At 39.4% G+C, this 27,289-nt stretch overlaps 1 long non-coding RNA gene across 2 annotated transcripts in view; it reads right to left on the bottom strand.

The window, feature by feature from the left end:
* LOC112672302 (uncharacterized) overlaps positions 1-27,289 on the bottom strand; it is a 61,833-nt gene that overhangs the window by 33,483 nt on the left and 1,061 nt on the right. The window contains exons 2-4 of one of the 2 annotated variants that reach the window (XR_003144172.3): positions 24,341-24,377; positions 20,985-21,134; positions 13,392-13,560 (exon numbers count right to left, since the gene is read on the bottom strand). This is a non-coding gene — a long non-coding RNA (uncharacterized LOC112672302). The remainder of the gene's footprint in view (positions 1-13,391; positions 13,561-20,984; positions 21,135-24,340; positions 24,378-27,289) is intronic. The other variant, XR_003144169.3, reaches the window with a different exon arrangement.

Genomic DNA, 27,289 nt, shown 5'->3' on the forward strand with positions numbered 1-27,289 from the left:
CATATGAGGGATTTTGACTCATGTCATTTGGGGAGGCTCCTTCTCTTTCTTGATCCCCTTATCGGGGAAAGGCAAGGTTACCATGTGGAAGGTTACAATTTCATGGTGTGACTTTCTCATCTCATGTTTGCTGGCACCGCTGACACTAAGCCCTTCAAAAAAGCCTTGGTCTTTCCCCAACTATTGTCATAAAATGGGGATTACACATCTTATTTTCCTCTTAAGTTAAATTAATCCAAGTACCAGAGTCTGCTCACTCCTGCTTTATTTTACTCATAAGTCTCCTAAATTTGGGTTGTTATAAAGCCAAACTGAATTAATGAATACATTTAATTCAAAAAAAGGGAGGGGGGGAGAAAGAAAGGAAAAAAGAACCTTTGGATGAGTCAAAGCATTGCTCTTCTTTCTGTGATGAATGTGGGATTTATGAGCAATAAAGTATAAAAAAAATATCTCCCAGTTTACTTGCAGGGTGACAGCATGTGAGCTGAATTACTCTCTCTGAGTATCAGTTTCCCTCTTTATAAAACACAGGAATTGCATCTGATGGTCTGGAACATTGTCCTCAACCCTCATTTGGAGAGTGGGATTCCTTGAGATGCGCCCTGTACGCATTGTTAGGATACCATAAAATAAGCTCCATACAGGCCTCCTGCCAACTGGCTCTGAAGATTAAAAGAGCCTCAGCAGTAAGTTTCTTTGAAAATGTTACACATTTAAAATAACTACTCTGTGAGGAGAGCCATGTGGCTCTGTGATCAGAGGCTGGAGGAGAGAAACCCCACCCCCTGCAGACAGAAACTGCTCTCTGCAAGAGAAAACCAACACTCATTACTACTGGCGCTGTGAGCCCCCCTCTCGCAGCACTCCCCGAGTGTTGAGACCAGGCCAGGATATTTAAAGAACCCTCTCCTTGTTCTCTTTGGGCTCCTTCTCTTCTCCCACCTCCAAGCATCTCACACCCGAGCTTCTAATGACAGAGTTAATGTTGTTGCAAGCTGGTGGCATCTGACATCCAAAGGCTCCTCTGAGGATGTATTTCCAAATCCTTTACGACCTTAGGGAGTGGTGTGTAATTGTTGCTATAAAGTAAGGCGCAGCAGTAACCTTGGGAATTTGAAATCACTACAGGAAATTGAAGAGTAAATTCCTCTTAATAAAGCAGTGCACAGCAAGATGCCAGGGAGCAAGAAGTGAACTCATGCGGCACTTGGCGCTTTGGGGAGAAAAGGGGCCTCTGTGGCCAGAACCCAACGGGGTAGGCTTGGGGAAATTGTTCCACCAATAGGCCCCTGCCCTGTTTCAGAAGTGGCCTTATTACATTCGGGATGAAGAACTTAGAAAACAAAATGATTCCTCTAGCTTAAGTAGCAGAGGCAGCGAGCTGGAGGTTGGGGGATAGAATATAAGATTTGAGGAGTAGAATCTGTTCCAGGGTTTGGTCTTTGATGTTGAAGACTCAGATCATATCCTATCAGCCTCAGTTTCTCTAGAACTAAGCCCGAGATTAGAATGCATGGTGGTTTTTCTTTCCCTGTCACCTAGGAAGAAAGATAATGTCTATTGTGCTAAATGTGTGAAGTCTACAAGGGAGAAACTGTGTAAAGCTTGGGCAGAGAGACACTACCTCAATACAAATTACAATATTGGTATGATAGCCCTGCTGTCAGAAGCACTTTGTATGCGTTCTGTTCGTCCTTAATGATTCTTTTTTCATTAAAAACTGAGTGCAGACAACCTGTCTAGGCAAAAGAAGGTGAAAACACCACTCAAGCAGACTGATACTGCCCTGAAAGGATATGGATATGAGGTTGTCCGGGAGGCATTTGTCTAACAATATTGATAGGCTGTGGCTAAAGATCCCACCCCAGGGAAGTGTATTATTAGCTGGAGTTGGTTACAACCATTGCTTTCCAGAAATTGCCACATTCCTGATTATTCTAGTGACATGGGATCCTCATGTTATCACTCTCCATCTAAACCACTTGTGTCTCCAGCCCAGTCCTTACTAGACTCTGCCAGTTTCTCCCCTTGAGCAAATACTTCTCTTTTCTTGGCCTCGGTGTCTCTTGTCTTTCTGCCCTAACCTCCAATATAATCCTGTTCTATGTTATTAGAAGCAACAAGGGATTGGCTATTAACATGGGCTCTGGAGTCTAACCCACATATGGCTGGGTCTCAGCCATGTACACACAAGTTATGAGTTTCCCCTAGCCTCAGTATTCTCATCTTTAAGATGGAGAAAGGATTGCAAGAAATATGAAATGAGACTAGGTATGGAAAGCATGTAACAGAGTAAAATAACAGTAATACATTTTTATCTATAATTATTTTTGTCAACGAATCCCATTTTTTGTTTTTGTTGTTTAGAGACAGCACACGAGTGGGGGTCAGGGGCAGAGGTGGAGAGAGGATCTTAAGCAGACTCCTGACACACTGTGGAGCCAGATGTGGGGCTTGATCTTACAACCCCGAGATCATGTCCTAAACTGAAATCAAGAGTTGGACACTTAAGCAGGAATCACCCAGGTGCCCCAAGTCAAAGAACACCTATTTGTACTGACTTCTGATTTGCTTTTTGAAGCTTTCCCTAAAATCTTTCACCTACTCACTCTTCCTCTTGATTTATTTGGCAAGCCCTTAACTCAGTCTAACATTACTGGCTCTCTAAACCTCTGTTTTCTCATCTGTAAAATGGAGATCAATTATTCTCTCATAGTTTCCTCTTCTTGTGCCCAGTGGTCTCATCAACACTCCCACCACAATCCCCAATATGATGTTGTGCCACCTCTGCTGAACAGTCCAAGTGCTAAGGACAATTTGACAACTATCCTGAATCTTATCTGCCCTACAGTCAACACCTTGTTTTATTTATTCATTTAAGTTCTGACTTCCCTTCATAGTAAATTATTTCCAAGCATTTACCATCCTGCTTCTTTCCTCCAGAAAACTTGATTGTTCTCTATATAACCTCACTAGAAGGTGCCAAACCATGTGGAATACTGGAATACCTCTTTCCATAAATGGTCAGCTCAGATAAAGCAATGCTGTCTCCTCCTTCCTTTGTTTTATTTGATTTTTTAAAAAATTTTACACATCTCAGAGTGAAGCACAGGTCTCATGAAAGATTTTACCTGTCCCCTTATGCTGTTGCTAGATCTAGAGTATCCAACCCATAAAAATTCCTCTGTCAAAATGTGAAGTGTCATCTCCCCAGTTCTACGTTTATACCGTTGATGACCTGAACTCAAAAGGCAAGACTTCATTTTCATTTGCATTACATTTCACATTAAGAGATGCAGACCTGGTGGGGATTTTTGTGAGTACTGATTTTGTCAATCAGCATATTTGCTCCTCCTCTCGGCATTTTTTGTCTGTACAGGGGATAAGCCCTTCCCCTTCATACATATTTCTAGGTCCACTAGACAAACTATTTCAGATGGGGCCAAGGAGAAAGCCCCAGGCAGATGCTATTACAAACCCTTCCTCCTTTTTGCCATCCATCAAAAAAAAAATCTTCTTTGGGTCTATGTGTTTCACCAATTAGCAGTCTACCTAATTGTTCTCATATTATTCTTGCCACTGTCTCTCCATTCTGGCTCTCAGTACACCATGTCTACTATATTTTCCTGTGGCAACAAACAATCAACAATTGTTAAAACTTGAACATTCGAATCAGTTAGACTTGTGTTCAATTCTGCACCCACTGCTCCCTGGCTGTATGATGCTTATGGTTCCATAACCACTCTGTCCAACACTTGCAAATGAAGAAACTCAAGTGGATTGAGAGTAGCTATTTTATAGGGTTAATATAGTTTCTGTGCAGATATAATATAACAAAGCATATCAAGTACTTAGAAGAAACCAATTGTACTAATAAGGGCTCGATAAATGTTAACTCTTTTTACAACTATAAACATCACAACTCCACTAAAAAAAAAAAAAAATACAAGGAAAAATGAGATTAACCTGATCAGATCTTTGCTGATTTCTACCACACATTTGAAACTTTAATCCAAAATTTATGTTCCTTCTCCTCATAGCCCTGATCTCTACTTGTAGTCAAACATGGATTGTTTTGACTATTTAATTAAAAGTATCTTCTTTGGGGCATCTGGATGGCTCAGGCCATTGAGCATCTGACTCTTGATTTCAGCCCCTCATGCTTCCTGCTCAGTGGGGAATCTGCTTCTCTCCTTCTCCCTTTCCCTCTGCCCCTCCCCTCACTTGTGCTCTCTTTCTTCTCTTTCTCTCTCAAATAAATAAATACATAAATCTTTAAAAAGAGATAAAAGTATCTTCCTCACGTCATTTAATCAGAAGCTCCATGAGGACATAATTCCTGGGCATTTGGACTCAGCCCTACATCTCCAAGTATTCTGAGCAGTTCTAGCCTGGTGCTCGAAGCATATCATTTAGGCAAAGACTTTCATGCAGTTTGTAGTAATGATCACTGAGGAATAGAAAAGAATCAGCAAGTTTCTGTTAACCACTATGAGTGTGTATTTCCCCACCCCACCAATCCTACCTCAAGGCTCTCCACAGAGCAGCTCGTTCTGAGTGAAGAATAATCCAGGGACTATATTTGACTGCTGTTCTAAAGAGCCTACCATCAGGAGCTTCATTACATCTCAGTTTGGTTTTTCCTCCAGACCGAGATGAATGTGGATGTTCAAGAAGACCAAGGGAAGATACTGGAGAGAGTGAGTCTGAATCTGACACTGGTTAGAATCAGGGCTTGAAGTCCAGTGCTAGACGACCTGAGATGCAAAAGTCAGAGTGTTGAAGTCCTAGCAGGAGGAAGAAAGCTGAGGTGAATGGAGACATCAAGGTGAGAGAGCAGAATATGCAAACAGCCTGTAGGCTCTGTACCTCACAAGTACATGAAGGAGGAGGCGGCACAGATGATAGGGCCTCTGGTGTCTCAGGGATGAGGTTCAAGACTGAGATGAGAGTCAAATCCAGACCCTACAACTTTGTCCTTCTGGTTGACGTTGAGCAAGTCAGTTAACCTCTATTGCTATCTGTCTTCTAGTCCACACAATGAGGGAAATAATGAAAACCTAACAGAGTTGTTATAAAAATGAATGTCTATCTCTTAGTGAATTCATCTAACTAGATGATGACAGCAGGTTCATGGATAGAGAGCTTATTCTTGGTTATTAAGCAATAAAAGGGGGAGGGATGTTTCCATTTAATAGGGATTCTAATGTCCCTGGGATGAAACAGCACACCAAGCCAGCAGTGGAGAGAGGTATCCATTGAAAATGTAGTCTACAGCTTGCCCTTAGGAGAAATATGGAGAAACAGAATTGTGGGAAGTCAGTACCGAAAACTATTTTAGATATCATTTAATATTTCCCTAAATTAGCTAATCATAAAAATCATGAGGCTGAAATCACAAATACCAGACTGCCACTGAAGAGCAACTAAGGCATCAACCCTAGTGTAGGGGCCTAGACATTGGTATTAATAAAGTAGCAGGTGATCTTTATGACCACATGAAATTAGTAAATACTGCATAGTTAGTTCAACCTTTGCTAATTATTTGAATGTCTTTAAGTTCTCATGACTCAAAATAGCAGCATCAAGATCACCTGGGAGAGTGTTAGAATTGCAGAAACTCAGATCCCATTCCAGAAGTCCTGCATAGGAATCTGCAACTTAACAAGACTCCAGGTGATTCTTATACGTGTGAAATTTCAAGAAACACTGGTTTAAAATATTGTCACCTATTCTTGGACAGTCAGTGGCTGGGAAAATCTCTCTCTCAGGAAATTTTTTCTACCTCTTTGTGCTTCTGACTATTTAAAATGTAGGAGCCACAACCCTCCCTACTGAGTCACATCATTGAGAGTATTTTAGGACCTGAACTATTGATTGCAACCCAGACTGGTATGAGCTAACAATGCCAGAGCATCTAATAAAGGTAGGCAGTAATTGACTTCTACAATATTAATCCTCAAAATCAAAAGATATTTTATGTTTTCCTCCTTTTGGGGCTTAAAAATATGCTAAAATATAGATGACGTAAGTTTAACATCTTAATTATTTTGAAGTGTCCAGTTCAGTAGTGTTAACTGTATTCACATTTTTTAAAAAGATTTATTTATTTATTTATTCATGGGAGACACACAGAGGGAGTCAGAGACACATGCAGAGGGAGAAGCAGGCTCCCTGCTCACATCTCAGAACCTGATGCGAGATTTGATCCCTGGATCTGGGATCACGCCCTGAGCCAAAGGCAGATGCTCAACCACTGAGCGACCCAGGTGTCCTTGTATTCACATTTTTGTACAACGGATCTTTAGAACATTTCCATCTTGCAAAACTGAAACTATACACATTGACAGAAGCCTCCCCATCCTTCTCTCCCCTCAGTCCTCTGCTGTCTTTGAAGAAATAAGCTGCCTTGTTGTGAGAGGTCTTTGAGAAGGTCATCTGGCAATGAACTACAGGTGGCTTCCAGAAAAACACAGCCCAGCTGTCACTTTGGCTGTAGCCTTGTCAGAACTGATGTTGCATACTGGGTGTCATTTAAAACCACTAAGTTTGTGGTAATTTGTTGTACAGCCACAGAAATCAAATATATGTCTGGAGTGATACTTAGAAACTGTACAAATATTCCATTCCCCATCAGCTTTTTATTTAAGCAATTTTATTATCTTGTTCCCTTTAAATGATTGTTGAAAGAATTATTCCACATTCTTAATTGCCAATTTTCAGAGTGTGGAATTGGTATAATAGTCACCTCCAATGATAGTAAATGATCTTTTCCCTTTATTATTATTATGGACTCATGGTTTTTTTTAAGATTTTATTTATTTATTCATGAGAGACAGAGAGAGAGAGAGAGAGGCAGAGACACAAGCAGAGGGAGAAGCAGGCTCCATGCAGGAAGCCCGACGCGGGACTCGATCCCGGGACTCCAGGACCACTCCCTGGGCTGAAGGCAGGCGCCAAACAGCTGAGCCATGCAGGGATCCCCTACTCATGAGTTTTTATTTACTAAATATATTGCATATGATTATAGTCATTCTTTTCATTCCACATAGTTTTTGAAACATATCATTTACTTAGGTAGTATATTCATTTTAAGAAACAGAAATTGTCCACTTAACTTGTAAATGAAGTCAAAGATCTCATGCTAACTTTTCCATCTCAGAAAAGGTAATATATGCTTTCTGTTATTTAGAAACCCCAACATCTTGGGCTCCATTTGACCTTGCAAACTTCCTTCAAATGCAGACAGACATTTGACAGATTCAGATATCAATCTAGCTATTTTGCATTCATTAAAGCAATACCTAGTGTTAGGTTTTGAGAAATTTGTGAGTAATTGCATTCAGATTATCTAGTCCAAATCTACAGGTCAGGATTTCTTTAAACAAGTGTTTCTTAGAGCAAAAACACTTTTACCTAGCTTCATAAAGCATTACTTCACTTTAAAACACACAAATAAGAGGTTGGGGATTGGTTCCTGTAACAATAAACTTTCTAATGTTTCTTCTCTTAAGGGAACCTCATTCTGAGCCTTAGTTCTGTGCTGTGAGTGTGGGTACATATTTTCTGGAGGGTCTTCCTTGGGCTCTTTGAAATATTGCTCTCCTAAAATGTACTCTCCTCTGCTCTTTTATGAAATTCATGAATCACTGGCTCTTGTGGGTTCTGCTCAAGTAACTTTTCCAGGTTGGAAAAAGGGAGAAAGTCTGGATTTCCCTGGGAAGTATAAAACTCAACATTTGCAAGTAGAATCGAAAGCATCATGAATCATTAATGGTCAAAATGCAGTAGGCAATTTTGCACCGAACAAAATCACTTCATGTCTTGGGAAGCAAGCCTATCCTATTATTAAACCAAGAAAATGTTCACTTCTAGTTCCAGTGACAGTAAAAACTAAACACTCTAAGAGCTCAGAAGAGAGAGAAGGCTGTTCCAAAGGAAACTGAGAAGGGATATAGAAGAGAGAAAAATTATACACCATCATTGCAAACTGTAAAATCATTGAGAAAATGAAAGGGAAGATTCTTGTGAAGTTCGGGAATTTGTACACTTTTTTTTTTTTTTTTCTTAAGCGAAAGGAGGCTTGGAGACCCAAACCACTCAGTAATGCCTCCATCATGGATTAATATATCTGGAAAAGAGCAGAAATGGTAGAAATCATAGCAGAAATAGTCCTAGGCTGCAACCTAGGGTATCTGAGTTCTAGCCTTTGCTTACTTTCTGTAGTTTTATGTCCTTCTCAGTATAGAGTACAGTTATCTCTTCTCCCACTCTTCATTTCCATAAGTCCACATGGGAATTATTTTGCTACTTCTGTTAAAATGGTAAATCACACTTAGAATTTACTGTAGAATAAATAGAGTATTTGAACTTAGAAGACGTCAAAAAAATGAACTAAAAAATGTCTAATAAATCCACAAGTCAAACACCTGGTCCTTACTGCTATTAAATAATACATGGATGAAGTAGGCTGAGTTTATTTTATAATGATGACTCAAATTATATTATGTTTTTGCCTACCTATACATATGGAAGAGTGTTCTATATTTCCACAAAGACATATGCTGTCTCCAACTTTTCTTGAAACATATGGACACTAAGTCATTTTTTTTTTTTTGCTTTGTTTCTTTGAATAGAATCCTGGAAAAAGCCCAAATACCTTCCTCTATATTAAATGACCACTGGCATGCAAATCTCAGTGCCCACGAGACTATGATAAACTATAGAAAATAGGAGAGTGGGCAGCCTTGGTGGCTCAGCGGTTTAACACCAGCTTCAGCCCAGGGCCTGATCCAGGAGACCCGCGATCAAGTCCCACATCGGGCTCCCTGCATGGAGCCTGCTTCTCCCTCTGCCTGTGTCTCTGTCTCTCTATCTCTCTGTCTCTGTCTGTCTCTCATGAATAAATAAATAAAATCTTAAGAAAAAAGAACATAGGAGAGCTAAAGGAAATAGCCTCTTCTCAACTCAGCAAATTGTTGCACAGAATTAGAGATATCTTGAATTTTTAAAATAAAACTAAAAATCCAAAGACTTCTATAACAATGCCAGATTTTAAAAAGTTGACCATTAACTCCAATTTTTTTAAAGACATTGAACAGGCCAATACTGTACAAACTGGATCCTATCCAAAGACAACTAACTAGCAATCTGATTTAGTTTGTCATTTTCCCAGTTTGGAGATTTAAATATCCTAAAGCCAGTTAACTATAAAACCTAGAGCAGCATTTTCTGCTCTGAACTGTGCAGGGAAGCATACTGTTACAAATACCCCCCTCGAAAGAAACGGTGTCAAATGTCCCCCACAGACTCTCAATCTTGCTGTGTGATTTGTTCATCCATTTCTTCATTCTGAGAAAGAATCTGGTCAATCACAGAGCAAAGCTTTTATTCAGTTTTTAAACTTTATTGTTGTTTAAAAAATAATAATGTGGCATGTATTATAATGGTATCATAAATCCACCATGACAGAGTCACAAAATCAATGGAAGTGGATAGCAAAACCAAAATGTGCACACTTTCCACCTGGAAGGGTGAACTAAGGAAGGACAATCCTCTTTCCCAAGTCCTTCTTCTTCTTTTGCCTTAGTTCAGGATTCCTCATTTTTCCAGATAGAAGCAATCTTACATTCTCCCTGGTATGTAGATTTTTCATGATCAAACATGTTAGGTAAGGGCTCTCAGATATGGTCATGGGAATGATGGACCATAATCAGCTGAGTTTCCCTTCTCATCTGGCCCCCAAAACACTCATTTCAGCCTTCTGCCTCTTCCCAACATAGTGAATTGTAGGTAAGTCATGGTTTACTTCCATTTAGTTCTTGACTTAAATTAAAAGTTTAAAAATATATAAAAACACATGTAGGGATGCCTGGGTGGCTCAGTGATTGAGCATCCATCTTTGGCTCAGGGCATGATCCCAGGTCCTGGGATCAAGTCCCACATCAGGCTCCCTGCATGGAGCCTACTTCTCCCTCTGCCTGTGTCTCAGTCTCTCTCTCTCTCTCTTTCTCTCTCTCTGTCTCTGTCTCTCATGAATAAATAAAATCTTTTTTTTAAAAAAACAACACATGTAATATATATTTATATATGTTATATATTTTTCATATGTATGGAAATATTCAATATATATTTATATTTGTCTGGCTTTCCTTTATATAGATTATGTCAGTGTATCTTTTCAGCATGCTCAGGTTTTATTAAGCAGTCAAATATTTGTCAAGTATGAGCATTGCATTATGGTGATTGCAGAATGTATGTAAGAAAAGGATATTCCTTCTTGGCTTATTGAATCTTTATACATGGTGCTTTACAGACTTAGAATCTTGCTGGAAGGTAACATAATTAAGAAATGTAACAGAAGAGAATGTAATTGTACAAGGCAACTTTTGAGGTAACTAATGCAGTTCCTGATACTATCTATTGACCTGTTGTGTTTTTTAAAAATTTTCTATTTAATTTATTTCTCCTCTAATCTTTATTACTACCTTCCTTCTACTGATGTCTGGTTTTCTTTGTTCTTCTTTTTCTAGATCCTTTATGTATAAGATTAGATTTTTTTATTTGAGATTTTTCTTGCTTCTTGAGGCAGGCCTGTATTGCTCTAAACTTCCTTCTTAGAGCAGCTTTTGCTTCATCTCAAAGATTTTGGACCATTGTGTTTTCATTTTTACTTCTCTCCATGTATTTTTTTATATCATCTTTGATTTATTAGCTGACCCACTCATTGTTTAGTAACATGTTGTTTGACCTGCATGCATTTGTGCTCTTCTCAGAGTTTCTCTTGTGGTTGATTTTAAGTTTCATAGAATTGTGGTCAGAAAAGATACACAGAATGAGTTTAATCTTTTATAATATGTTGGGATGTGTTTTGTGGCCTAATACGTGATCTATTCTGGAGAATATTCCCTATACACTTAAAAACAGTGTGTGTTGTGCTGTTTTAGGATGGAATGTTCTGAATACATCCATTAGATGTATCTGATCCAATATATCATTCAATACTACTGTTTCCTTGTTGATTCTCTGTTGGCTTGATCTGTCCATTGATGTACGTGAAGTGTTAAAATCCCCTACTATTATTGTATTACTATTGATTATTTACTTTATATTTGTTATTAACTGCTTTAAGTATTTGGGTGCTCATGTTGGGTGCATAAATACTTATGATGGTTACATCTTCTCGTTGGCTTGTCACCTGAATGATTATATAGTATGCTTTTTTGTCTGTTGCTACAGTCTTCATTTTAAAGTCTATCCTGTCTGGTATAAGTATTGCTACCCTTTCTCTTCACATCTACTTGCATGATAAATGCTTCTTCATTTCTTCACTTTCAATCTGCATGTGTCTTTATGTCTGAAGTGAGTCTCTTGTAGGCAGCATATAAATAGGTCTTTTTTTTTTAATTCATTCTGTCACTCTATGCCTTTTGATTGGATCATTTAGTCCATCTATATTTGAAGTAGTTTTTGACAGGTATGTATTTATTACTATTTTGTTACTTGTTTTATGGTTGTTTTTGTAGTTCTCTGTTCCTTTCTTCCCCTGCTGTCTTCTCTCATGATAAGTTGTCTTCCTTTAGAGATAGACCTGGATTCCCTTCTCTTTATTTTTTTGCATATCTATTATTGGTTTTTTATTTGTGGTTACCATTCAGTTTGAATATAACATCCTCTGTATATAGCAATCTATCTTTAGTTGATGGTCATTTAAGTTTGAAGCTATTCTTTATTCCTCCCTTCCCTACATTTTAGGTATATGCTGTCCTAATTTACATCCTTTTATTCTCTGAGTCCCTTGACTGATTTTGATGTGGCTTCTTCTCTACATTTAGCTCTGGAGTTTATTCTGTCAATCTTTGGGTAATTTCCTGGGTTATTTACACTGATGTGAGGTAATCTAGTTGTATCTGTGGGATGAGGTAAGCCTAGGATCCTCCTACTCTGCCATCTTCCCTAAAAGTCTTTACATTTTATTTTTTAGACCACAAAGACTATAGACTGTTATTGTGGGGTTGATAACTGGATTGGATAAATCTTTAGGATCTCAGTCTTTAAAAGAAAAGAAAATATATGAGTTTGATTAAAAAAATAGGTGAAAATAATGTGGGGAAGAAAATGACAATCATCCAACATTTATATAGTGATCTGTAGCTCACCAGAAAATTCTCCCTCAATCCTCAATCTAACCTTGAGGTTTACAAACAATTATTCTAATAAATATAGAGCAAAACATTACTGCTCAAGAATGTCAAGCCATTCGTACTTTATCTGATCTGTCTTTGTATGGCAGTGGGGTTGGATAGAGAAAAGAACAACATACACTGTAGCAGAACTATAGTTCTCTGTGTAATTATGTACTTTTTTGCTTCTTCTGGTGTGTAGGGTAAGATGAACATATTCAAGGGTCTTGTTGGCTGCCAGTCAGGTAGATGCAAGCAATATAGAAAGTGGTAAGACAGAATTTTTTTTTTTTTTTTTTTTTTTTTAGAGTGAGTGAGAGAGTGAGCATAAGTGGCAGGGATGCGGCAGAGGAGAGGGACAGGGAGAAAAGAATCCCAAGCTGGGCATGGAGCCTCACATGGGGTGCAATTTCAGGACCTGAGATTATGATCTGACCTGAAATCAAGAATCACTCAGGCACCCCATGAAAGATATTTTTTATTCTGTAATGTGTATATGTTTATAAAGCAATAAGTAATCAAATAAACTTGTGTTTTCAATTATTTGGTACATGGTTTTGTGTGCAGAAAGCAAGTTTTATAGTCATAAGAAGATAAGAAACATGGGAGGCAGCATAGGTTGAGTTTTTTTTTTAATTTAAATTCAATTTGCCCAACATACAGTATAACACCCAGTGCTTATCCCATCAAGTGCTCTCCTCAGTGCCTGTCACCCAGCCACTCCATTCCCCACTCTCTTCCCCTTCTGCAAACCTTATTTGTTTCCCAGGGCCAGGAGTCTCTCATGGTTTGTCCTACTGTCTAATTTTTCCCCGCTCAGTTTCCCTCCTTTCCCTTATAGTCCCTTTCACTATTTCTTATATTCTGCATATGAGTGAAACCATATGATGATTGTCCTCCGATTGACTTACTTCACTCAGCATAACACCCTCCAGTTCCAACCATGTTGAAGCAAATGGTGGGTATTTGTCCTTTCTAATGGCTGAAGCACAGGTTAAGTTTTAAAAAGAAATGAAGTTATCCTATTTCAGACACAGATGCATTCTTTGGTGCACAGAATTTGCAGTGTTGATCAGGTCTGCCCAACAAAACTTTTCAACATGAGATAAACCTGTCTAGTACATATACTTGGATCTCTCTTCATATAGGGTTGACCAGTGAATGTTTGCATTTGTTGGGAACCCAAATATTCACTTACTCACTTACCTTGTTTTCTTGTAAGGAACAAGTAAACACTGTTGTGCATGACAGAATGAAGGTGGATCTTTTCTGGCAATGTAGTTTTGGTTCTGAGAATCCATGTGAAATTTGTAGAAGCCTCTTCTTGGATGTATATGGACTTCCATGTGCTTCAACCAGCCATCTATTCACTTCTCTGAAACACAACAGAATATGGAAAGTGTCTGGTTATTTCTGAACAGTTCAGAGCACATAGTGAGTATTTAAGTATTTAGTAAGAGTGCGTTTATTCCAAAAGTAACAGGAAAAACAGAAAAGAAAAAAATCAAGCAATAACAACAACAACAACAAAAAACCCCAAACATAAGCAACAATGAGTGAGGAAATAAGGTGTGATCTATGTTTTCTTCAAAACAGTAAACAGAAACCAAAAGCCCAGGAATTTGAGTGAATGGTCACTGCTCCCAAAATGAAACAAACCCACCCCATAAGACTCTGTGTGTGTGTGTGAGAGAGAGACAGAGACAGAGACAGAGACAGAGACAGAGACAGAGAGAGAGACGAGAGAGAGATTTTCTTTGAAACATGGCAAGCCCATAAAGTTGCATAGGTTTTTTTTTTTTTTTTTTTTTTTTTTTTTTTTTTTTTTTTTTTTTTTTTTTTTTTTTTTTTTTTGTTGCATAGGTTTTGATCGGGGATGATGCATGGTAAAGCTTAGGAATAGTGTCCATGGACCCCGATAGGCTGGCTGCCTGGCTGAGAGGGAATGGTATAGAAAGCCAAGAGAGAAAAAAATCCCTCTCATGGGCAAACATAAGATTCTCTGACATGGTGGAGAGTCTCAATTAGAAACTTTTGTCTTTGAAGGCATTTTTCTAAGAGAAGAAGGCATTTGTCTTTGAAGGCATTATATATATGGGTCTCATTGGACATAATGATACAATCTGACAAACATCTCTTTAAATTAATTTCCTCCCATAGGTTTGTGATACTTTTCACTTATGCTATGAAACTTATCACAATGTACACTATATTATAAACAAAAAGGAAATTTCTCTTTGTTGAGAGACCATGATATGCCATGCACTTTCTTACATTGTCTGTCTCATTTTCTCTCTCTCTTATTGTTTTAGTGTATTTGACCCATAATGTTACATTAGTTTCAGGTTACAACATGATTCTTGTGTCTTTTAAGTTATTCAAAAAACAAAATATCTGGGGTATTCAATTAATTATTTTTATTTTACAGAAAAAATAGTTGAGGCATGAGAGGTTAAATAATTTCTTAATTAGTAAGTTTTGGTGCCAAGATTTGGCTCAGGTTTGTCCATTCCTGTTTCTCTACATGGTTCTGCACATGCAACATCTAGAGAGGGGCAGCCTGTGTCTTTCTTGGCTTAAGTGACCTACTGTGCCTAGATGCTCACAAAAATCTTATTAAATTGACTCTAATGGACACATAACAATTAGGTGTGTCATTTTGCAAACTGAAGACCCAAATAATAGACTTGAGAAGCTTAATTCTGATTGCACTGTGGCAAATAATCTTTAAACTAGAATCAGCTCATCTTATGGACAATTCCTGAAGATTCACTAGAGAAATCATTACTCAGAATTTCTCAGTCTGTACATCGAGAATGGAATAGCTTTATATATAGGTAGAATAGGAGTTATCTGATTCTTAATCATTTTGACGAGTTCTGGAAAGTGTTTCTGTCTCAAATTCCCTTCACATATGTCCCTAACACCAATGGCATGTCTAAGGCTTCTACCTATTGGAGTTAATGCCTTGTGTAAAATTATAGTCAGCTGAAGACCTCAATCAAATTGCTCATCTGCACTAGAGATAGATAAAACGTAAACCTCATTTTATAGTAACACATGCACATACACACAAATAAAAGATTGTTTTACCCTGAAGAAGATCCAGGGATCAAGGGAATTCAACATGTAGGGGGAAAAGGAGTGAAAAGATTAGATTCCAAAGAGGTTCTCGCCAACCTCATCATGCACCTCAAGGCTAGTTCTGAATGAGAAGCACATTTCTCATGTCTGAATGATGTAACTCAGAAGAATCCTAATCAACGTGACTTTGATAGAAATGGTGTTCTTTGCCTTCTATTTAATACTGTCAGAGTGCTAGATGTAGCAGCTCTCCAGGGCTGGAAGACCTGTTGGGATCTTGAGTCATCTTTGGGCTGAGAGTCCATTGGGGAATAAAGCTTTGGTGGTTAGTAAATAGCAAAATAGTAAAAGCTATTGGAGAGAAAAAAAGGAAGAGACAAGGTGGCACCTGAGTGTGATAACTTTATGTCTAATTATAGGGAGGCTGTGTATGAAAGAGGGAGAGGGAATAAATGAATGAGAGGATTGAAGCACTGAGGCAGTGCCTTAAAGTTACATAGTTCTTCACTGGACCTTCGTAAGAAGTTCAAGAGAAAAATACTGTTATGGCAGAAAACTAGACTCTCAGAATTTAAGTAGCCCCAAGACAAAGAGCTAGAAAGTGACAGCCTAAGATAAGTTTCCCCTCCTGATTTCACGTCTCATATTTTCAGGTGGGGTATGCTTTTTGCAGCATAGAAATACAGGCTATAGAACCTTTCATAATTTCATTACTACATTGTGTCACATGGAATATAGAAAGGACTGAAACAGTCAAGGCTGGGCTTTTGGGAAAAGTAAGGTTTGAGGTGATCTCGACAGGAATTGGTGGGGAGGGTTAAGAGTGGGCTTTTGAAGGCTGCCTGAGTTTGAGCTTTCACTTTTCAGCCATGTGAACTTGGCAAGTTAATTAACTTCTTCGTATCTCAGGTTTTTCATCTGTAAAATGTGGATGAGTGTTGTGAGAATAAATGGGTTAAGATTTGTAAAGTGTCTTGAATAGTCCCTGGCAACTGCACATGCAGTCTGTAAATGACAGCATCATTGTTAATATCTAAGGGGAGAGTGGGCTCCAGGCAGGAGGGAAGTGTTTATTTATCCACCCTGGTCATTTAGTATTTATTGAGTTTCCATGAAGGCTAGACAGTCACTGCCCATGATACTTGAAATAAATGACCTAATCTAGGCTCTGCTGCCAAATCACAGAACAATGCAGAGATATGGCTGTCACCACCTGAACCCACCGATCAATCTTTGCATCACCAAAAGTGAGACAAACGTTACATGTTTCCTGGTGTATTGTAGCCTGCACTACACAGCGCCACCTGTGAGGCATTCCTGCCAAGTCTTAACCCGGATCCAATGAAGCCTTTAGGAGGAATTAAGTCTGCAGGCCATGGCGGAAACACAGGGGATAGAGGGACAATTGAATGACACTATGAGGAAATAATTAGGCAAATTCAGAATGTGCAATGACCATCCAGTTCATTCAAAATATAAGAAATGTTTTTAAAAGAGGAAAGGAAAAGAGGTTGTTTTTTTTTTTTTTTTTTACTTTAGAAGTGGCTGAAAGAGACTTAAGAGATAGCTACCAAATCTGACAATGAACCTTTGCTTTACACATTGATTGAAGAAACCACTCATAAAAAGACATTTTGTGGATGATCATGGATAATCATAGATATTAGATGCTATTTAAAAAATACAGCTATGGCTCTAAGGTTTGAAAATGGCCTTGTTGTTATGTAATAAAATCATTCCTTTGGGGGGGAAAAAAGGATCCTTGAATAAACCCTTATTTTATTTCTTACTCAAGAGAATAAATTGATAAAGTAAAATTGACAGATACGAGATTTGAGAAGCAGGTACAACTATTTAAAATTAAGCTTTACTTCTCCTTTCCTCAAGATCTCAGAGGAGCCCTAAGGAGTATCCTGGGCCTTTATGGGAGCATCTTATCTGTGACCTCATTTTATTTGAGAATCATAAGTGCTTCACCTGCAGAGAGGAGCTTATCTCCTTGTAGGAGCAGAGAAAGATAAAGAAAACGAGCAAAAGACCAGAAGGTGTTAGGATAAATTAAAAGAATGAGTGGTGAAATGGGGAGGCAAAAGAATAAAATCAAGAAAAATAACACTAATGGGAGGAACTAGGGACATATGTAAGGGGGTGAAGGGATGAGAAACAGGGATCAAAATAAAAGTGAAGGCAAAGAATCTGAGAGGTCCAGAATATAAATTCCCAACACTTAGTATTTGCCAAGCAAAGAGAAGCAGAATTTACCAAAGAGGGAGATAAATATGAACAATGCCAAAGGAGAATATCATGGGCAAGGAGAAGGCTCTGTTCTAGCTGCTTTGTTTAATACAACAATGCCATGACATGTATATTATTCTTACAGTCTGGAAACTAAGGCACAGGGCATTAAACAACTTTCCTAAGGTCATATAGCTAATAAGTAGAAGTCCAGGATTTAAACCCAGATGGTCTTGCTCCAGAAACTTCACTCCAAATTAATAAACTGTCTCTTCCAAAAGATCTTGTGTATAGTACTAGCCCATAACCAGACAACAAAATGCAGTATGATTTAAGTAATGCACATTTAAATTTACTTTTCTAACTAGACCACTCACTGTTGTGCCCTCAGAAGTAGTCACTGTCAGGGGATCCCTGGGTGGCTCAATGGTTTAGCGCCTGCCTTTGGCCCAGAGCATGATCCTGTAGTCCCTGGATCGAGTCCCACATTGGGATCCTTGCATGGAGCCTACTTCTCCCTCTGCCTCTCTCTCTCTCTCTCTCTCTGTCTCTCTCTCTGTCTCTCATGAATAAATAAATAAATAAAATCTTTTTAAAAAATGAAGTAGTCACTGTCTGCCATTCCTCCCTATCTAGGACAAGGCAAGGTCATTGGTGTGTAGTGGGGTCAGAATGGATAAACTGAGTTCATTGTCTTCATCAGTCTGACTGGAGCCACAGCCTGCATAAATGTAGAACTGTGGAATAGTAGAGCTAAAATGGGCTCAGATAATATTTAATCCAACTTCCTTTTTTAACAGATGTGGAAACTAAGGTGCAAAATGTTAAAGTGACTTATTCAAGGTTACATGTCAAATGAATGATACAAATTTGATGAGAGCCCATGTTTTCTCACTTGGAATTCAAAGATCCTCGCAAGACAAAAATCAGCCTAGCTACACTCTAATCTTCACTGTTAAAGCAAAGACCCATAAGATCCACCAATTCCACTTCTGTATATATATATTCAAAAAATTGAAAGTATGGTCTCAAAGACATATTTGTACACCCATGTTTATAGCTGCATTATTTACAATACCAAGAGGTAAAAGCAATGTATCCACTGATGGATGAATGGATAAACAAAATATGGTATATACTTTACAATGAAATATTATTCTGCCTTAATAAGGAAGGATATTCCGACATGTGCTACAACATAGATGAACCTTGAGGACACTATGCTAAATGAAAGAAGTCAGTCACAAAAGGACAACTAGTATATTATCCACTTATGTAAGGTAATTAGAGTAGTCAAATAGTCAAATTCATAGAGACAAGAGGTTAGAATGGTGATTGCCAGGGACTTGGCGGTTATTGTTCAGTGAATAGAGTTTAAGCTTTGCAAAGTCGAAAAAGTTTAGTGGATGGGTGGTTGGGACGGTAGCAAAATACCATGAAAGTATTTACTGCCACTGAATTGTGCATTTAAAAAAGGCAAGATGGTAAATTTTGTGTTATACGTATTTTACCACAGTGCAAAAAAAAAAAAAAAAAAAAGCCAGCCTATAAGCAACAACAAAAGATTAAGGAAGGCACTTCTAAAAAATGACACATTTCAAGAGTCAGACTAGAGTCAACCACAAGGATCCCAGCTTTATCCTGATATCTTCCCTTGGTTGCATTCGATCACTTACAGAAACAAAGGTTCTGTATTGAAACAGCTGTGGACAATATTCAGCATCTGCATACCATATTTGCTTTTGGTCGGCCCTAGCAGGTAGGGTGTAATGTTAACTTTTTAAAAAAAAGTGTCTACAGGCTTTTGTAGGCATTGTTCCCTCTAACTGGAGCTCACCCCCTTTTCTTCCAAAGTGTGCACTAAAGGGACACACACAAACACACAATATCACACTGCCTCCTTTCCCAACTCTTACCTGTCCCCCCAAACCCTGTTCATAACCTGCCAAATCTTTTTCTAGGAAGCCAGAAACTTTCACAGTTACTTGGCCCAGATCGAGATAATCTTTGCCTGTCTGTGCCTCCATTAATATTGCTCTCATTTTTAACCTATTTATTGATGTTTGCACCCATAATTATACTGTGAGTTCTTTCAGAGTAGGTACTGTCTTTCATTTCTACATTGCTGACATTTAGAATATGATACCTCGTGGAATTTGTCTTAGCAAATTAACTGAGTGAATAAACAAAAGAAGAAAAATACTGAGGCCAGGCATTGCATGTCTCTTCCGTGTCTGGTACTCACACCCCTTAAAAGGCTCTTGTCCCTTGAATCAACCCATCAGTGTCAGTTGAAATTGTCTGTGACATCTAATAAACCCAACATCCTGCCCTGTGATCACACAGTGCTGCCTTCAAATATGTAAAAATGTCATGAAAGACAGCTTGCCCTTCTGGAAGAGGATGATTAAGTGCATAATTAAAAATTGATGCAATTTTCTTTGATGCAACAGTATTTTGCTGTTTCTCTTCCTGCAGCATATAAATGGAGAAGAACATAGAATAAAGATTGGTTCCCAGTTGTTGGCACCCTCTGCCCTCCTTTCCCACTCTGGAGGGAGCAGAAACCTTGATTTCCTTCTCTCCACTTTTGAAAAGAACCATGTAGTTATTGAATTGCAGGATCTCTACTCAAATACAACCTTTATTCTGTACACCTGTCTTGGGATAGAAGGTTTCTAGACATGACTTGTGCTATCTACAAGCCACATGGATGGTCAAGCCTCATAATGGGCAAGGTATAAAAAAAAAAAAAAAAAAAAAACAGGTTTCTATTCATGTCATCCCAATATACTGCCACATATGTGTTTTAATAATTTGAAATTGGTAAATCAAATAATCAAATATTGGGAATCCTGATCATACAAACAGGTAGTAAAGGAAGAATTATCATAATAGACTTTGTTATTGTTAAGCCACACTCCTGTTGTTCCCTGTGTTTTCAATTCTAGGTTCTAACCTACCAAATTCTTCAAAAGAAAAAGAGGATATTTAGTTTTCACTCTTGGAATGCTAGGTCATAGACATGCAGAGGTGTGGGGAACAAGGAGTGAGGCAAAATAAGTTATAATAAAGAAAAAGTAATATTGGAATCAATTAGAGAGGTTTGTCCTCATCCATAGGATCCTGCCAATGACTGGTTCATTTATTGTCATAGTGACCCTCCTTTCCTCTTTTCTTCCCTCCTCCCCTCCCTCCCTACTTCCCTTCTTTCCTTCCTTCCTTTTTTCTTTTACTATGTGTGTGTGTGTGTTTTAGGTATAGCTAGGTATTGTCTATAGACTAGTTCATTGCCTGCTGTTTGTATAAGAAACTAAAAGAAGTATGTAACACAGTAGAAAAATATAGTAGAATGTAGATATAAGAATGAACTTCTAACTCCAAATCTTGTGACATTTTGTACTACCCCAGGAAATGCAAATCATCCTCTTGAGCCTCACTTTTCTCCTCTATCAACTGTTTAACATCTACTTTGCTCACCTTATGAGTTTGGGTGAAAGTTCTGGACTGAGGGAACACAGATATCAATGGAGCCATGATGGGGTGGCCAGGGCAGAGGCAGGGGCATCACTTGTAAGGTGGGCCTCAGGACATGCTTCCCAGGAGGTCCAGCAGCAGAATTGTGCTTCCCTAGGTGGATCAGGTATAACAGAAAAAGAAGAGATAAAAGGTAAAGGAGTTTATTTCAGGGATTGGGAGAATCACTTAGAATACCATCCTTAGAATGCCATGGAAAATAGGCAATCTATGAGTATATTTGAGAAAGAGTTAGTTTGAAGAAATTAATAAAATGATACTGCATCTATTTGCATGTCAGCTTTTCTTCTGCTAAAAAGAAGCCACCGTAGCTAAAATGAAAGGGTATCAGGCAGCCCTGTTATTAGTTCAACATATAAGAGGAAAGAATAAATGCAATTAAATTGTCAATAGAACTCTCTTTACATTTGGCCTTTCAATACATCCCTCCCTGTGCTGCCTCTCTCTGCAGCATTGATTGGGTATTGTTAACCTTTATCTATCTCTTGTTTACGTTTCTCTATTAGGGCCAAACATCAATATGAAGCTTTTAGAAAGGACAGAGGCAGCCAGCAAGGAGACGTTGAGAAAAGGTCAGAAATCTCTGAGATGAGGTGTGCTATTCTCAGCCAGGCCTAGAGAAACACTCGGAGAGAGCCAGGTCAAGGCTCGGTGACTGGCATCCCTGGTGCCTGCTGTGGGGGAAGAAGTAACAGGGCTAGCAATTCTCAGTACCTCCCCTGGCAGGGCAGCTATCAGCAGCAAAGGAGAGGGGGAGCAGGGCGGCTTCAAGGGGCATGGATGGGTGTGAAGGCAGCCAGAGGGCTGGGTGGGGAGTAAGGGCACAGAGGAGGGCCTCCTCGCTCCCCCTGCTGTGTTCCATAAGGCTGGAGGACCAGCTTTCATTTCAGTTGGAAGGAGACTGAGGCCGTGGGAGTTGAAGGGACTTGTGCAGGTCTCACATGCCAAAGCTACACGTGGATTTCCCAGTTTTGAAACCCTACGTCTGCATCGGAGAAACATAGGAATCTCCTTCCCTTTTGGAAAATCTGGCATGTGCAAGCATCCCCAGAAACCATAACAATTTGGCAGAGTTTCTCCTTTGTGTATTACAAAGACAAAATGTACATTTGCAAATACTAAATTATAATATAACCTAGTAACATTTATAATAGTGAATATGCTCCCTCCCTTCCCTCCTCCTGTCCCTGCTACATTAGGGCTCACTGTCCTATAGTTGTGTTAGACTAAGTTGAGCCCTGGCCAGCAGCGAGGAGCAGTTAATCCCCCCAGGTCCTGGTTTCTGAACACTAATACTAATATGCTCTAGAACTACTATTTATAGGCTGCTACTGAGATTTTAGTGAACCTTGACTCAGTCCCAGGTCTGTCACTCGAGACCCCATATCCTAAATTCTTTATTTTTTTAAATTTATTTATGATAGTCACACACACACAGAGAGAGAGAGAGAGAGAGAGAGAGAGAGGCAGAGGGAGAAGCACGCTCCATGCACCGGGAGCCCGACGTGGGACTCGGTCCCGGGTCTCCAGGACCGCGCCCTGAGCCAAAGGCAGGCGCTAAACCACTGCGCCACCCAGGGATCCCCCCATATCCTAAATTCTTGTGCCAAAGAACCTACAAGTCTGGGCCATGAAACTTCTGCTGCTTTCTTGACAGGGTGCTTGTGAGCACCTTATGCAAAAATAAACATAAATAACAGTAGGAAACTAGAAAAGTGGAAATGGGCCTAAGGGCAACTAGAAGATTATGGACAGACCATGTATGAATTTGTTGCTTGGGTATTGCCTGGCAAGAAATATAAACAAAGGTCATGACAGTTTTTTAAAGGCAGCTGGGAAGTTTCTTAGAAACCACATGGTGCATCCCCTCCTCATACTTAAGATGGAGAATTGAAGCCCAGAGCCATCACCTGGAATGCCCAAGATCACCTGCTAAATGCTGGCAGAGAAGGGTACTTTCTGAGAGCAGGACTTACGCTGCTCTCCCACTGCAAAAAGAGAATAGAGGGCATTTTGTGCGAAATCATACCCCCAAACAAACAACAAACAAATAGCCGGCCCCCCCCCCAAAAAAAAACCAGGAAAACAAAACAAAACAAAAAACAAAAAACATAAAAAACCCACCAGAGTATGAGTTGGTATAACTGAACTCTTGTACTACATCCTCTAGAAAATTCTATGTGACTAAACCACTATAATCCTCATTATCTATATAATGGAAGTGTTGGCTCTACCCTGCTTACCACATTGATCTGTTGTAATCAAATGTAACTTTAAAAAAGTATTTTAGAAATGGTGTATACAATTTTTTAAGGCATAAACATGGGTCTGCTCTGTCTTATTAACAGATAGGTGATTTGGGGCAAATCATTTCAGTGGCCACAAAAGTAAAACTCACTTTCCCTTACTCAACATCATTGGAAGCAAGACTATCCCTTTGTTACATGGCTTTTGCTGAGATGTTTGCTGAACAGGACAGTGCCTTTGTGTCCTAAGCTTCATATAGAGCTGGCTGCACATGACCAGACTTGTCAAGGGGCTAATCCTGGAGGGCAAAGGCAGCCTCTTTAGCTATCCACAGGTACAGGAGAGTCCCATGTCCCACCCTTTCCAGGAGAGTCTAGATTTCAATGTTCCCACCTCTCTCTCATAAGTCGGCTTCTAATTGTCAGTCCATGTGGTTTGATTCTGGGTGTGGCTACCTTCATTTTGTAGTGACGGTGCTGCCTGAGGGCTGGCCCTGTTCAGAGGAGGACCAGCTATTCAGTTGTAGGAAAAAACACCCAGGAAGAACTCCTCTTCCATCCCTTACCTTATATGGAAAAAAACCTCAAATACATGTCGTAAGTATATATTTCGGGTTGTTGGGAATATACTATAACTTGGTGACAGGCTTCTTTTTGGCCAAGGAGGGAACAAAGCAGATGCATGGGTGTTCTGGTTCATAAGTAATTTTATACTTAAATGTCTTAGGATAGATGGGTGGGTGGGTGGTGGTTGTTATGGTGGATACTATAGAAAGATCCAGCTTGAAAATGCTGAGTCCTGAAAAGCCACTTTATATACCCATCCTTTGGTTAAGGTACTGTCACTGATTAAAATGCAAATTATCTCTAAATGGAAAAATATATTAAACTGTGCTGGTCATTAGCAATTTAGTGCCAGTGTGGCTGTGAGATTGCTTTATTTTTTCTTACCTAGACAGCCAGTTGCCATTAGCTTTCTATTAGGAATAAGACACATATTGGGTCTGATGACTTTAGGAAAGAAGAAAAAAGAGACTAGAAATTGAGCCTTACCTGAGAAGCACTGTCAGGAGCATACTAATAGAATATCCTGGGGGTGATATTAAGAGGAAGGACATTACTGTTTTTATTCAGATTATATTAAGAGCCAAAAACCTTACTGTTCCTTCCATCTGTCCATCTGTCCATCCATCCCCCCCATCCACACAATACGTATTTTTGAATACTTGTTAATTACTATGGTCCAATCTAGACAGAGCCAATTTCCCTGGTGCTATAGACTGAATGGTTGTGTCCCCCTGAATTCATATGTTAAATCATTAATCTCCAATATGATGGTATTTGGAAGTGGGGCTTTGGGAGGCAATTACAGTTAGATTAGGTCATGAGGATAGGGCCTTCATAATGGGATTAGTGCTTTTTATAGGGAGATGAAGGGACCAGATCCTTCCCTCTCTGCCATGCAAGGAAATGACAAAATGGACATCACAAACCAGGAAGTGGGCTCCCACCAGACACCATAGCTACTGGTGCCATGATCTTGGATTTTTCAGCCCCCAGAACTGTGAGAGATACATATTGTTCAAGCCATCCAGTCTATGGTATTTTTGTTATAGAAGCCCAAAATGACTAATACTCCTGCCTTCAAGAGCTTAGTGTCATGTTGTGATCACAAGTATATGGATAATTATGATCAAAATCAGAAAGAGCTATCATAGGGGCAGAGGGACCCATGAAGGTACAGAGGGTGAGTACCTTGCTATGTAGCTATGGGGATGTCAGAGAGAGTCATAATGTATTATTTTATTTAATCTTCACACTAGTTCTCCTTGGTAAAATTTTAACCTGCTTTAGAGATGAAGAAACCAAGGCCCAGAGAATGTAGCATCCATAATTATAATAGCAAAAACAGAGCCACCACTCATTAATCACCAGGCCCAACACATATGTCAATGAAATGCCTAAAGTAACAAAGTCAATAAGGTAGAAAGTGTAGCTTTCCAATAACTGTGGTCCCAATTTTAAATGAATACATATTTGATCCTCTCGTTCTCCACTCTGACAAGGAGAGTGAAAGGGAACAGATATATTTGTGGCTGGTGGGGGTGCTAAGGGTGGTGAGGCTAAAGCAGAGAGTGTGTGGGGGGTTGGTCTTCACCATTCTTCAGCTCTAAAGAGAGTCATAATGAAAACTATGTATAAGATGACGTATCATCAGGCACTTTCTGTGTAGTGTGTTTTAGACAAAGAGCACAGCAAGATACATTTTCAAAATGTCACAGATTCCCCAACCACCCTTTCTCTGGCAAGAGCTTTGCTATTTTCCTTCATTCGCAAAGCCAACAGCCTGATTGGGGCCGGTTCCCCTGCTCCATCTTGTCAGCTAACGAGGCCATGGGAACTGCCCTTTTAAAGTCCTTGAGACAAGGATCGAAAGGAGATACAATGTGTATCTTTACACAGAAGATAAAGGGTTCATGTGTTCACCTGCCCCATGCACCACCCTGGGCTAGGCACAGGAGGCTCTATATTAAAGTGGATTTACCGAGATTTTCCCAGAGTTCTTAGGAATGGACTTTCTCTCCAGGCTGTCAGGAATCAAGTCTCAGGAGGACAAAGAACATGGAACTTCTCTAAGAGGATTTGTGAGTCTTTAAAGAAGAAACCCTGACCTCCTTCCTCTGGGGGCTCAGAGGAGGCCCCATCTTTGTAAATAGCCCTGCCCTGATTGCTATGAAGCAAGTGGCATCATTGAGTCAGTTCCTGCTGACAAAAGCTGTTGATTGCTATACTGGTCTTTACGGGACTTACAGGCTGGTTCCAATTGTGTGCTTGCTCCCCAAAACCAGCAGTTTGCCAAAGGTACAATTTCATAAATCACAAATAAATAAACACAAGAGTTTCCTCTGGGAGGCTAAACAGGTAGAGTTCAAGCTTTAGTGCAGGTCATGGGAAGTGATACAAGTGGCTGCAGGTTTGTAGTACCCTGGCCCAACCTCATCATTATGGGTATAAATAATGCTCTAGGCAGGAATATTGGAGAAGTTGAGGTCTCACTCCAAACCCTGCCTGCCCCTGCACACACACACACACACACACACACACACACACACACACACACCTGACTTCTCCATTGTCCTGTATTGCTCAGCACAGAAAAGATTGCCAAGAGTAAAGAAATGAAAATGTGAGATTACTCCTCAAGCCTGACAAAGCTACCTTGAACGTGGACCCATCTTATCATGGTTTTAAATCGCAGGAGACAGGGCTGAGGGCTATGAAAGCAATTAAAGGTCAGGGTTGAGGCGTCTTCATGGAATTACTCAAAGCAGCCTCTCGCTACTCCCAACTGCCTGACACACTTAGGCGAAATGTCACTCTCAGCCTGCCACTTCCATCAAATGTAACATAACAGGAAACATCAAACATAATACAGAAGCCTTCAATAAGGGATCAGTGTACAAGATCATGAGGCAAATAGCAGAAAATATATCACTCTTAGATTTTCCTGTAGTGTTCTTCCTTCTTAATTCCCAAAACCAGCATATGATTAACAGAGAAGCAAAGATGTGTGTTGGGTGTGGAGATCATGGAAGGGTAACAAGCAGTAACTAGGAGGTACACAATCATTTTGTGAAGTCACTTAGAGGTAGGGCTGTGTCTGCATGAGATGAGAGAAGGGATTCAGAGAGTGATCATTTGGTAAAAGAGAAAGGAATTGACCGTGAGAAGATAAACCATGAATGAAGGCCACCTTCCTCCTGTTTTTCCTGATCTAACAAAAATATCTTACTTGGGGGTCGAATGCTGAATTCCTCTCTTGATGCAAAATTAGAAAACAAGAAGCTCAGGGGCTAAGTCAATGTTTGCAAAAATCATGAATGCAAACACCATCAGATTCATAATGTATTGAATATATATAGCCCTTTTATTCTGAGGAGCTATATAAAGTCACACAAGCTATCTCCTTAATCCTTACTTCTCTCCCTGTGAGATGAGGTG

The sequence above is a fragment of the Canis lupus genome, chromosome 28 (genome assembly GCF_003254725.2).
Source record: "Canis lupus dingo isolate Sandy chromosome 28, ASM325472v2, whole genome shotgun sequence".
Taxonomy (NCBI): Eukaryota; Metazoa; Chordata; class Mammalia; order Carnivora; family Canidae; genus Canis; species Canis lupus.